We start from the raw sequence: 9,425 nt of genomic DNA on the forward strand, positions 1-9,425 counted from the left end.
CTATGATATAAAAAAAGAGATATCTTGACAAGATTACGATTCTATTGCAGAGAGAAATAGATTTCATCACTATATCCAAACTTCTTTTGTTAACTGTTTAAAATGAAATAAGGTGAGTAACAATTTTTTTTGCCATGTTACTTGTTGATGGTATTTTTGAAATTAACACTTATGGTTTTTACTTATACGCCGAAAACGGATGTTGTCAAAAAAATTAATAAAAAAAAAATTGTAAAGATCAAATTGAATTAATGATGGGTCAGTTTTAAATTTCAATATATGTATCTACCTTAAAAAGGTAGTAGGTAGAAGGTAGCAAGTGGTCTACCTCATCCTACGTGAGACAAGTGAAAAATGAGAAACATACAGGTTTCACTTGAGTTTTTAAAGATCCCATGTTGAAGCCTTCAGGAAATCTCCCACAAAGGAAATCATTTCAAATCCTGAACGTGCTTAGAAAGAGTAATTGTGGCACACATATATTTTACTACCAAAATTGTCCAGATAATGTGGATAACATGTAACACAACTTCAAAGAATGCGATACTAAAACTACGATGACACCACTATATGATAAATATGAATAAATCCTTTGAATTTAACACAATAGAATACACAAAGTCAACTTACGTTCCTACGCAAGTCTAAGGGTATTAGGTTTAAAACTTATGGGTGAGCTGGAAGTTGTTAAGCATTTGAATCGCAGCGTAATCTGTGAATAATGTGCAAAAGGATGTAGCTTATATTGAAAAGCAAGTCCTAGTGCATATGTCATATTCTCTCCCTTCCTACATCGTTTTTAAAAGATTTTATTATAATTTATTATGACTTCTTAAAACTTGAAAGTATCTAAATCAATTTCCTTCACTGTGATGAAATTTGGATAAAATGATGTTAGGCCAGCTTGTAGGTAAAAACCGAGCTGTTTTATAGAGACGAAGATTAAATTATTCAAGTAAAACGCTAAGTAATCATTAAGTTTGAGATATAAGAACTTTGATTAGATACCAAGGAACATTAGGGGCTGATGGTTAGTTAGATGTATTTATAATGTTAAAAGATATGTCATGTCGTGAGTATATCGCAGTCCTTCACCTTCTTCAAGTTGAATCCTGGCCGTACAAAATAAGCAAAGTTTAAGTTGACTACAGCATCTAATTGCTACTTTCAAATTATGCAAGCATGTGCAACTGATGTTAAACTTTTATTTTTTAGTCGTTTATTCGTTGTCCTATGGTGATTTGTGACAAACTTAGGATGATATTTACACCGTCTTGAGCCTATCGTTTTTCACAAGACTTATCAATCCATACCGGCAATGTACCCAAATTCATGCAATAGGACTTAAAGATTTTGTTGTCTGTATACATGTCTACTTCTGCAACTGCGTATTCGAAGCGTTATACAACAGAGAGCCGAACACTCACTAGTTGTAGGATGCCTAAGATTCTATATTTGTGTTTGAATTAGTAATACTTATTCATTGAAAGTAATTTTTTTTTTTTCAATTTTTCATCAACAAATTAAAAAGATACTGGTTCATAGTTTTCAGGACAAAAAAACATTAAATTATTTAAAAAGTAGTGATGATATATAACATCCAGCAACGCGGCTGATGGGATTGCAAAGATTATTGATAACACGTTTTCCTAAAAATACGTCCAAAGAAATAATGGATAGATCAAGATCAGACAATTATTTAACACCAAGAAACCCCTCATCAAAAATATAAAATAACCATGTACATGACATATACTGTCAGTTCTAAGTGCACCCAGAAAGGTATGTGAGAAAATTAAGAAACCTCAGGCTGTAGATGACAAATAACAAGACAAAGTGACAGACACCTCCATCTTATTTGCCCGTGATCATGGTTACTGTATAGTAATCCAAAGGTTGGGAAAATGTAGAATGGAGTAATAAAACCCCATAGTATATCCGGACGACATACTTTCATTTTCAAGAGAAGGGTTATACTGCGGGGTTATTAAAGATAAAAAAATATTTAGTACATTTTAATATTAATGTAAAGAATGGAAGAAGAAAAAAATGTTTACTAATGTGATCATAATTAATTAAAGGGATAAATATTGAACGGATATCATTTTGAAGGTACGAAGACTAGATTATTCCCTATGTAGATTTGAATGGTGGAGAAAAATACTATCAGATATTAGGATCAAAATAAAATATATAATTATCGTTTTTAAGCGCTAAGCCTTTCTGTTTCAAACGGTATATAAGGTTTACGTCAAACGATTAGTTGAGAGTCTCTCTAATAAACGGATGTTGGGTAAGTGTTTTCTGATGTCTAAGGTAGTCTGCAGGAAAAAAACTTTCATGTTAATTTCTTAAATTAAATTTCTAACCTTTGTTTTCTAACAATTTGGCATAAACAGATACTAAACATCTTACTGTTTAATTAAATGAACCTACTAGTCTATTTTCCTGGCCAACGTCTACCCGTCGGTGACTAAAAATGTACTTTAAAATATTCTGAAATTAAGCAAGACTATTTTTAATTAATATTTCTTTAGATTAGTAAGTTTTCGTGGAAATTACAACATGGTCCGATTTCCATAACAGAGAGGCGAGTTATAGCTGTTGCTATATTTGAGCAACAAACTTATCATTGGCGAGGGAGACATAATGAAGATACCAAGAAAAATATCCTTTTACGTTGTTCGGCTTCTTTTATTTAACTATATAAATATTTTTAAATATGTAGTCGTTTTGTAAATATTTACATAACACAAATAATATTACCAATCCATATATAAACATGAAAATCATGACAGAAAATCTAATAGTAAGTTCTAAATATGGATAAATTGAAGCTCTACCATTTTCAACGTTATCTAGACCAAGAATGCAATTTAAAAATCGGTTTCTATACAATTTAAATAAAGATGTTTTAAAACCGATTTCAATTTGAATGGTTTAATCTATAGTATGTGAATTGTAACGAGTCGTTGTTTCGAAAACCTAAAACGAAGTAATAAAGATTAAATTTCCATTAAATCTCAATAAGATGAACATATTAAATGCATTGGAAAATAGAAACGATCTGCTGAGTTATATTTTCATTTCAATTGTCATGATTAGTATTAACATATCCAAATATTTTATTTTTTTGTCTGTAAACTGTAAAATTTTATGATACAGATCAAATAGATACCTGTTTTATGTTACTGTAAAAGTCAAGCTTCATTGCACAACAATTCTGAAGGCCCTTAACCTTTCTAAAATATATTTTATTTAGCATTTGATTTTATATTATTGTATAGTATTAATATTTCTGTAGTAGTGGTTAGCCATCTTTGGTTTGAGAGATTATATAAACACAATTGATGGAGGTAATTTTTTGTGATAATTTGATATTTCCAGATAAAGATTCTTTCTTGTCATGAAATAGATTCAAATAAAAGTGTCAAGAAGAATAAACTTTTTTTGATCCCATTTGTTTTGAAGGCTAATATAAGATATTATTTGTTTAAAAGGCCTGACAATAATTTGTGAAAAAAACATAAAATTCAAAAAATAGGCATGGAAGGAATGAAACGATGGAATATGACGTTTCCAATTTGTAAAGATAAAAATAATAATACAAAAATTTATGAGAAAACTTATTTGTATTAAATTAAACATTATGGAAAGTTCCTTTATTTTGATAGACAAGTCAAATTATATTTTACTTTTCGACTTAATATAAGGACTAATACTGATACATAACTAGTCTTTATTTAATATTTTTATTGCAAAAAATTGCATGCCCATCTTTAATTATTACAAAATAAATGGCACGAATAACAAGGTATAAATTTAATGACTGAAACATCAAATATAGTTTATCTGGCGGCTGAGAGATTAATTTAAATTTGTACAGGCCTAATACTCAACTTAGATAAGAATTAATTAGTTTCAAAGTGGAGTACGCTTCAAATATGAATATAAAATTTAGGTTTCATATTTTAAATGAATATTAAAAATAGAATTTGAAAGAAATAATAAAATAATTTTCTACAGATTCGGTTATCAAGGTTGAATTTCGTAACAGTATTAGATTTTAAACAGGACATATTTAACTGGATTCTGTTATTAAGGGACGAAAAGTGAAGAAACGCTTAAAGAATTAAATCTATTGAAAGTATAATATGTAAGTCGTTAACAAAAATTTAAGTCAGTTCTCATGTTTAAAAAATAGGTCTGCGTTTAAAAGTGAATCTAATATCTTTGTATTTAAGTTTAATAACGTTGTATCTTTATCCATACATAAAAAGAATATAAACTAATTTGCGAAGTACTTAATAACTTTAAGCTATAATATATGGTTGTAAAGAAATCATAAATAATTTCAACAACGAGTACAGTTTTTTGATTCTTTGAAACCTAGTTTCATAGAAAACCATAACAAGCCTCAAAAAGGCTTGGCATATTATATTCCGGCAATATTCATTTCGTTAGTGAATACGCGATAACGTAGTTGGTAGTACTGTTTTAATCAAATTTTATTATTCCCTTACATTATTATCATTTTAATATTGTATACGATATTTAAAAACTAGAGTTCACCAACAAACTGTGAGTGTAAATAGAAAAACATTTTATTATTATAATAATAGTAAACAAATATTTAAAAATACTATATAAAGAGGTTTTAGGTATCTACAAATTATAAAAGTTTTAATGTGAATTGTGGTGAAGTTTAAGACTTAATTTAGATTTTGCATTTACTTTATAATTATAATTCTTATTGTTATTAACATTTATATTTGGATATGTTAATTTAAATAGAAGGCTTCATTAAAAAGAAATCCTTTCTAAGTACTTATCATCATTTAATACAGGTATTATATGTTTTTTGTTGCTAAAAATGTTTAATTCTAAGCAATGCGTGGTATAAGAATATAAATTTAAAACATTTTTTCATTAATTTGATGGCTTTTACCTTTGAAAGCTTACTTTCTTATTAACTGTTACTCTTCCGATGCTTGAATCGGATAAAAATGTGAATTTATGAAACACATTTTATAGATTAATAATTTGATTTTACATATTGTTTTGTTTTGTTTTGTTAAAAATTCATTCTGCCCTGTTATAACAATATTTTTCCTGGTATTATTTGAACTTTAAATGCAACTCAATACTGAATCAATATATACTATAGTTATATGTGTTTGTGTTTGTTCGTGTGCGTGCAGTGGCTGGATTATACTTACGTGTATGCGTTTGTAACAAAAACGAAATATAAAGGAATGTCCGGTCTATTAGAATACTAATTTCTTTGTGACAAAATTCTTGATTGAATAAAACAAAATCTTAATTTAAAAAATATAAAACGCACTCGAAGCTATACTCCAAACTTATAACATTGCAAAAATATATTTTATAAACGACCAACCATGACTCATAACGTAATTAATAAAAATCCAATTAATTACGTTAACAATACTTCAACCCTCGATAAAAATACAGCCTGAATAAACGTTTATATTACCATAATAAGTCTATTTATGAAAACCCAAATACATTCAAATGGGATTTGTTCATGTATTACAAGTTGCGAACAATTGCAATCACAATAAACAGAACGATTGGCCTCGATCCTATGAAATTACAAGTACATTGTTACGTAACTTAAGTCATTGTACAGAAATAAACTTTGCTTTGTGTACACACCCGCATATATTTAATATAAGGTAATGAACGTTAAATAATAATTAAAATATATTTAATCATATTTCACTTGAATGTATTGTAAATCGGTTACGATTATCCATAAACATTTACAACTTAAGGGCAATTGAATAGTAAAAAGCATTAAGAGTTTTAAATAAAACCTTATTGCTGTGTTACAACCTGATATCCAAACATCTTGGAATGTGATATTTATATTTAATGGAAATTTACTAAGCCCTCGGCCGGTAGACGACTCCTTATTAATATTAATTTTAAAGCATAATACGGAAAAAGTGTGGTTTATATGGGGTCCAACATTAAGAATGATAGGCATAGAACCCTTCATGGCTTTGCTCGACATTCTAGGACAATTCCGAGAATTTGTAATATGCATGGGGGATTATCTTCTTCTCCGAATAAAAATATTGCTGAGGTTCTCATCCCATCTTCGATATCTGGACGGGTATTGTGTGCTATCACCACTACCGGAAATTTTACCCCGAATCCCGACCCTTTTGCTTTCATGAAAGTATCTGGCAGGCAACCGTCATTCAATCTAGAAGAAAAACCAATGTCTAGTAAAACCCCAAAACGGAAAAAGGATAGATAATTAGTCTATTGATAATTGTCCGATGTATAGCTCCTGAATAGCAAATATAAGTAAGAAAGCAGGGACCTTGAGGGACTCTGGCCTATTTAGGATGAGGAAGGTGAAGAGAGTGATTCGATAAATCAGCTAATATGATGTGCAGAAGATTGTGTGTTGCCTTTAGTTAGAACAGCCTGTAATTCAAGCCGTCGTAAAAATTTTGTAAAACACTTGTTCCACGTCTAGAAGATTGAAACCTTCATATGAGTATTGATCCTTTTCCTTGATGTTGTCCTTCATTTTGCCGATATTTGCCAAAAACCGAAATATTACTTGCTTAGAACTACATCATCCGCTCTTTATATAGAACTGGTTTCAAATCAGCAAGGCACTATAGGTTGGACAGACCACAAAAGCTGCTTCTTTATTTCAGTAACTAAGAATTTTTTGTTATTAACTAATATAAATTGTTTTATCAGCATAAAAAGAATATTTATGATTAAAAGGTTCCTAATATTCAAAGAAAATATATTTTAACCACTGTATGCCATGTCACAAGCAATAGATCAATGAAAACCAATAAATGTGATAAGTTTAATTTTAAAATCATTTTTTTGTATCCAGTAACCAAATGAGCATCTATTAAGAAGTATGACGTATACAAAATTACATTAAATTAATAAAAGCGATCGCTCAATAATCATTTGATAAATACATCTTCCCCTTAAAATTTAATAAGTAACGATCTTAAGTAAGATGATATACTAAAAAATACCAAAATAATATCATATTTTGTGCCTTTTGGCATTTTGTGGCATATTCAATTAATCATAAATTTCGAAGCACTTAACCGAAAATACATTCCAAAGTCATCACAAATATAGATTTATTGAATCTCATTTTTATACAAATTGACATGTTACATAATGTGGTTTGAATAATATTTACACGGCTTGTCTATCATAAAGGCAGGTCAAACAGCTGTACTTCAGCATACACGCTTGGTTATTACTTTGGGGAATTGTGGCTTCGTTTCATATTTTATTGGTAACTTGCCGTTGTTATTATGTGCGTATATAATGTTGTAAACAATTACATTTTCTGGTTGATGTATATTTGTTTATTTTAATGTTATAAAATGTTACAAGTACAACCTTATATTGGAGTAACGGACTTATGATAAAAAAGTATCTGCTATTGTTTTCAAACGTATATATGTCTCTTTGTAATGTTTATTCTGCTTTCATACTATCTAGGTTATTGAGGCGCTCTTTCATTCAATTGATGCTGAGTTCTGTACCTCCCTTCCGACTGGAAGCTTTGTCTACCGTATAGATAATTCAATACTATAGATCAGTCGTTGGATTCTTCACACGAATTGCCCAAAAACATTATTATTTATACTAATATTAAGAGTCTGTAGGTCGGTGAGGCATTAAGATATTCTTACCTCTTAATATATTTTTCATTAACACAATTTAAATTTCTAAATTTTTCATTTGTATAGCTTTTTTTTTATCCTAAAGGGGGTAACCGAGCAAATGGCCTAATTGATGGAAGTAGTACCGTCGCCCATGGATATCCACAACATAGTTTTGTGGATGTGTTGCCACCCTTGATTAGGGAAAGGAGGGGGGAGTTGGAAAGGGTGAAAAAGAGAAGGGGTAGAAAAAGGGAGGGAAAGGGAAAGGGCAACCGGCTCTCTCTCTCATCGGATGAAACGCAGCCATGAAAGACTACTTCACCCAGAACTTCTGTGAGAGGGCGGTATTTCCCCAGTCAAGTCAGCCCATGTTCCAGCTGCAGTAACTTGACCACAGCCAGGCTCTACCACCTGCTAACTTGACGGCTTAACTGACATTTGACAACATTATAATATTTGTTGCAATTTTTTTAACATTTTATGGCAGTACATTCCATTAAAATAACTGATTATAGATTTTAAAATTAAGTAATATCAAATGGTGACACTAATTTGGCTATCCTCGAGTTAACATAACGTTTATATGGAAAATGTCGTTGTGAAATTTTATTATAATTTACTTAAATTTAGAAAAATGTACATTATTATTTCACTTTTTAAATTAAATAATTTAAATAATATAAAAAAAAAGTTTTGTAAATTAATTAATGAAAAAATTTCATTAAGGTCGTTTATTTTATAAAAAAATATGTAAAGATTTAAAGGAATATAAGTGTAGGTATATATATAAATGTTTAAGTTTTAAAATTACGTTTTAATTTTTAAATTTAAGTTTTAAATACTTACAATAATTTTTAACATTTTATTTAGGTGTCCCATTTGATAGTGCTTTCGCATTAATTTAATTAAATAAAGGTAATTTAAGAGTAACCAGGAAGCTGTTTATTTCTATTTAATTTTTTTTTTTTATTTTAGTTTCAATTTGTATTTACATCGATTTAATGTAAATTAAATTTCCCTTTTGCTGTCCTTACCATCGCCAGAAAATAAATGAAGATTTATATAGACATTAAATTAAATAAAATTTTTACTATCAAATTGAAATATAGAAAACCACTCTAAAGATTGAACTTTATACTTTTTTATTAAGTTAAGTATATTTGTTTTCTATTGCCTGTATTGATTATAAATTTAAAAATTTTAATAATTTCACAAGTTTCATGAAAACATCTTTTAATATATAATATATATCTTCGGACTTTTACGCGGATCAGCTTATTTAAAAATTAATTTCCTTGTTCATAAGCAAATATATAACTTTTATTCTGTTATATTATTAAAGTTGCACAATGTCCTGTGTCTCCGATATTGACATCTGGCTTTTATTTTAGATCCGGTATGTCAGGCTGTCTCACAAACAGGCCTATTGTTCAACACAATCAAAAAATGTCGTAAAGTCGCCTTGAAATAGGTTACCGATTGGCAATGACAGAAATATTAAGGTTCATTTAACCGTTCTACCATAATATTGTACAACGAAAAGGAAGAACTAATACAATATTAAATGTATGTTATCATAATTGTATATCTTTTATTCGTAAATAATTAATTACATAAATAACATTTAGGAAAGGAAACGTGATATAAATATTATGTTTATATTACGTCCAATACACGGACTCGATGCCACTAAAAGATAACATATATTTAATACGTTATTATTGTCTCACCCTT

The sequence above is a fragment of the Danaus plexippus genome, chromosome 12 (assembly GCF_018135715.1).
Source record: "Danaus plexippus chromosome 12, MEX_DaPlex, whole genome shotgun sequence".
NCBI lineage: Eukaryota > Metazoa > Arthropoda > Insecta > Lepidoptera > Nymphalidae > Danaus > Danaus plexippus.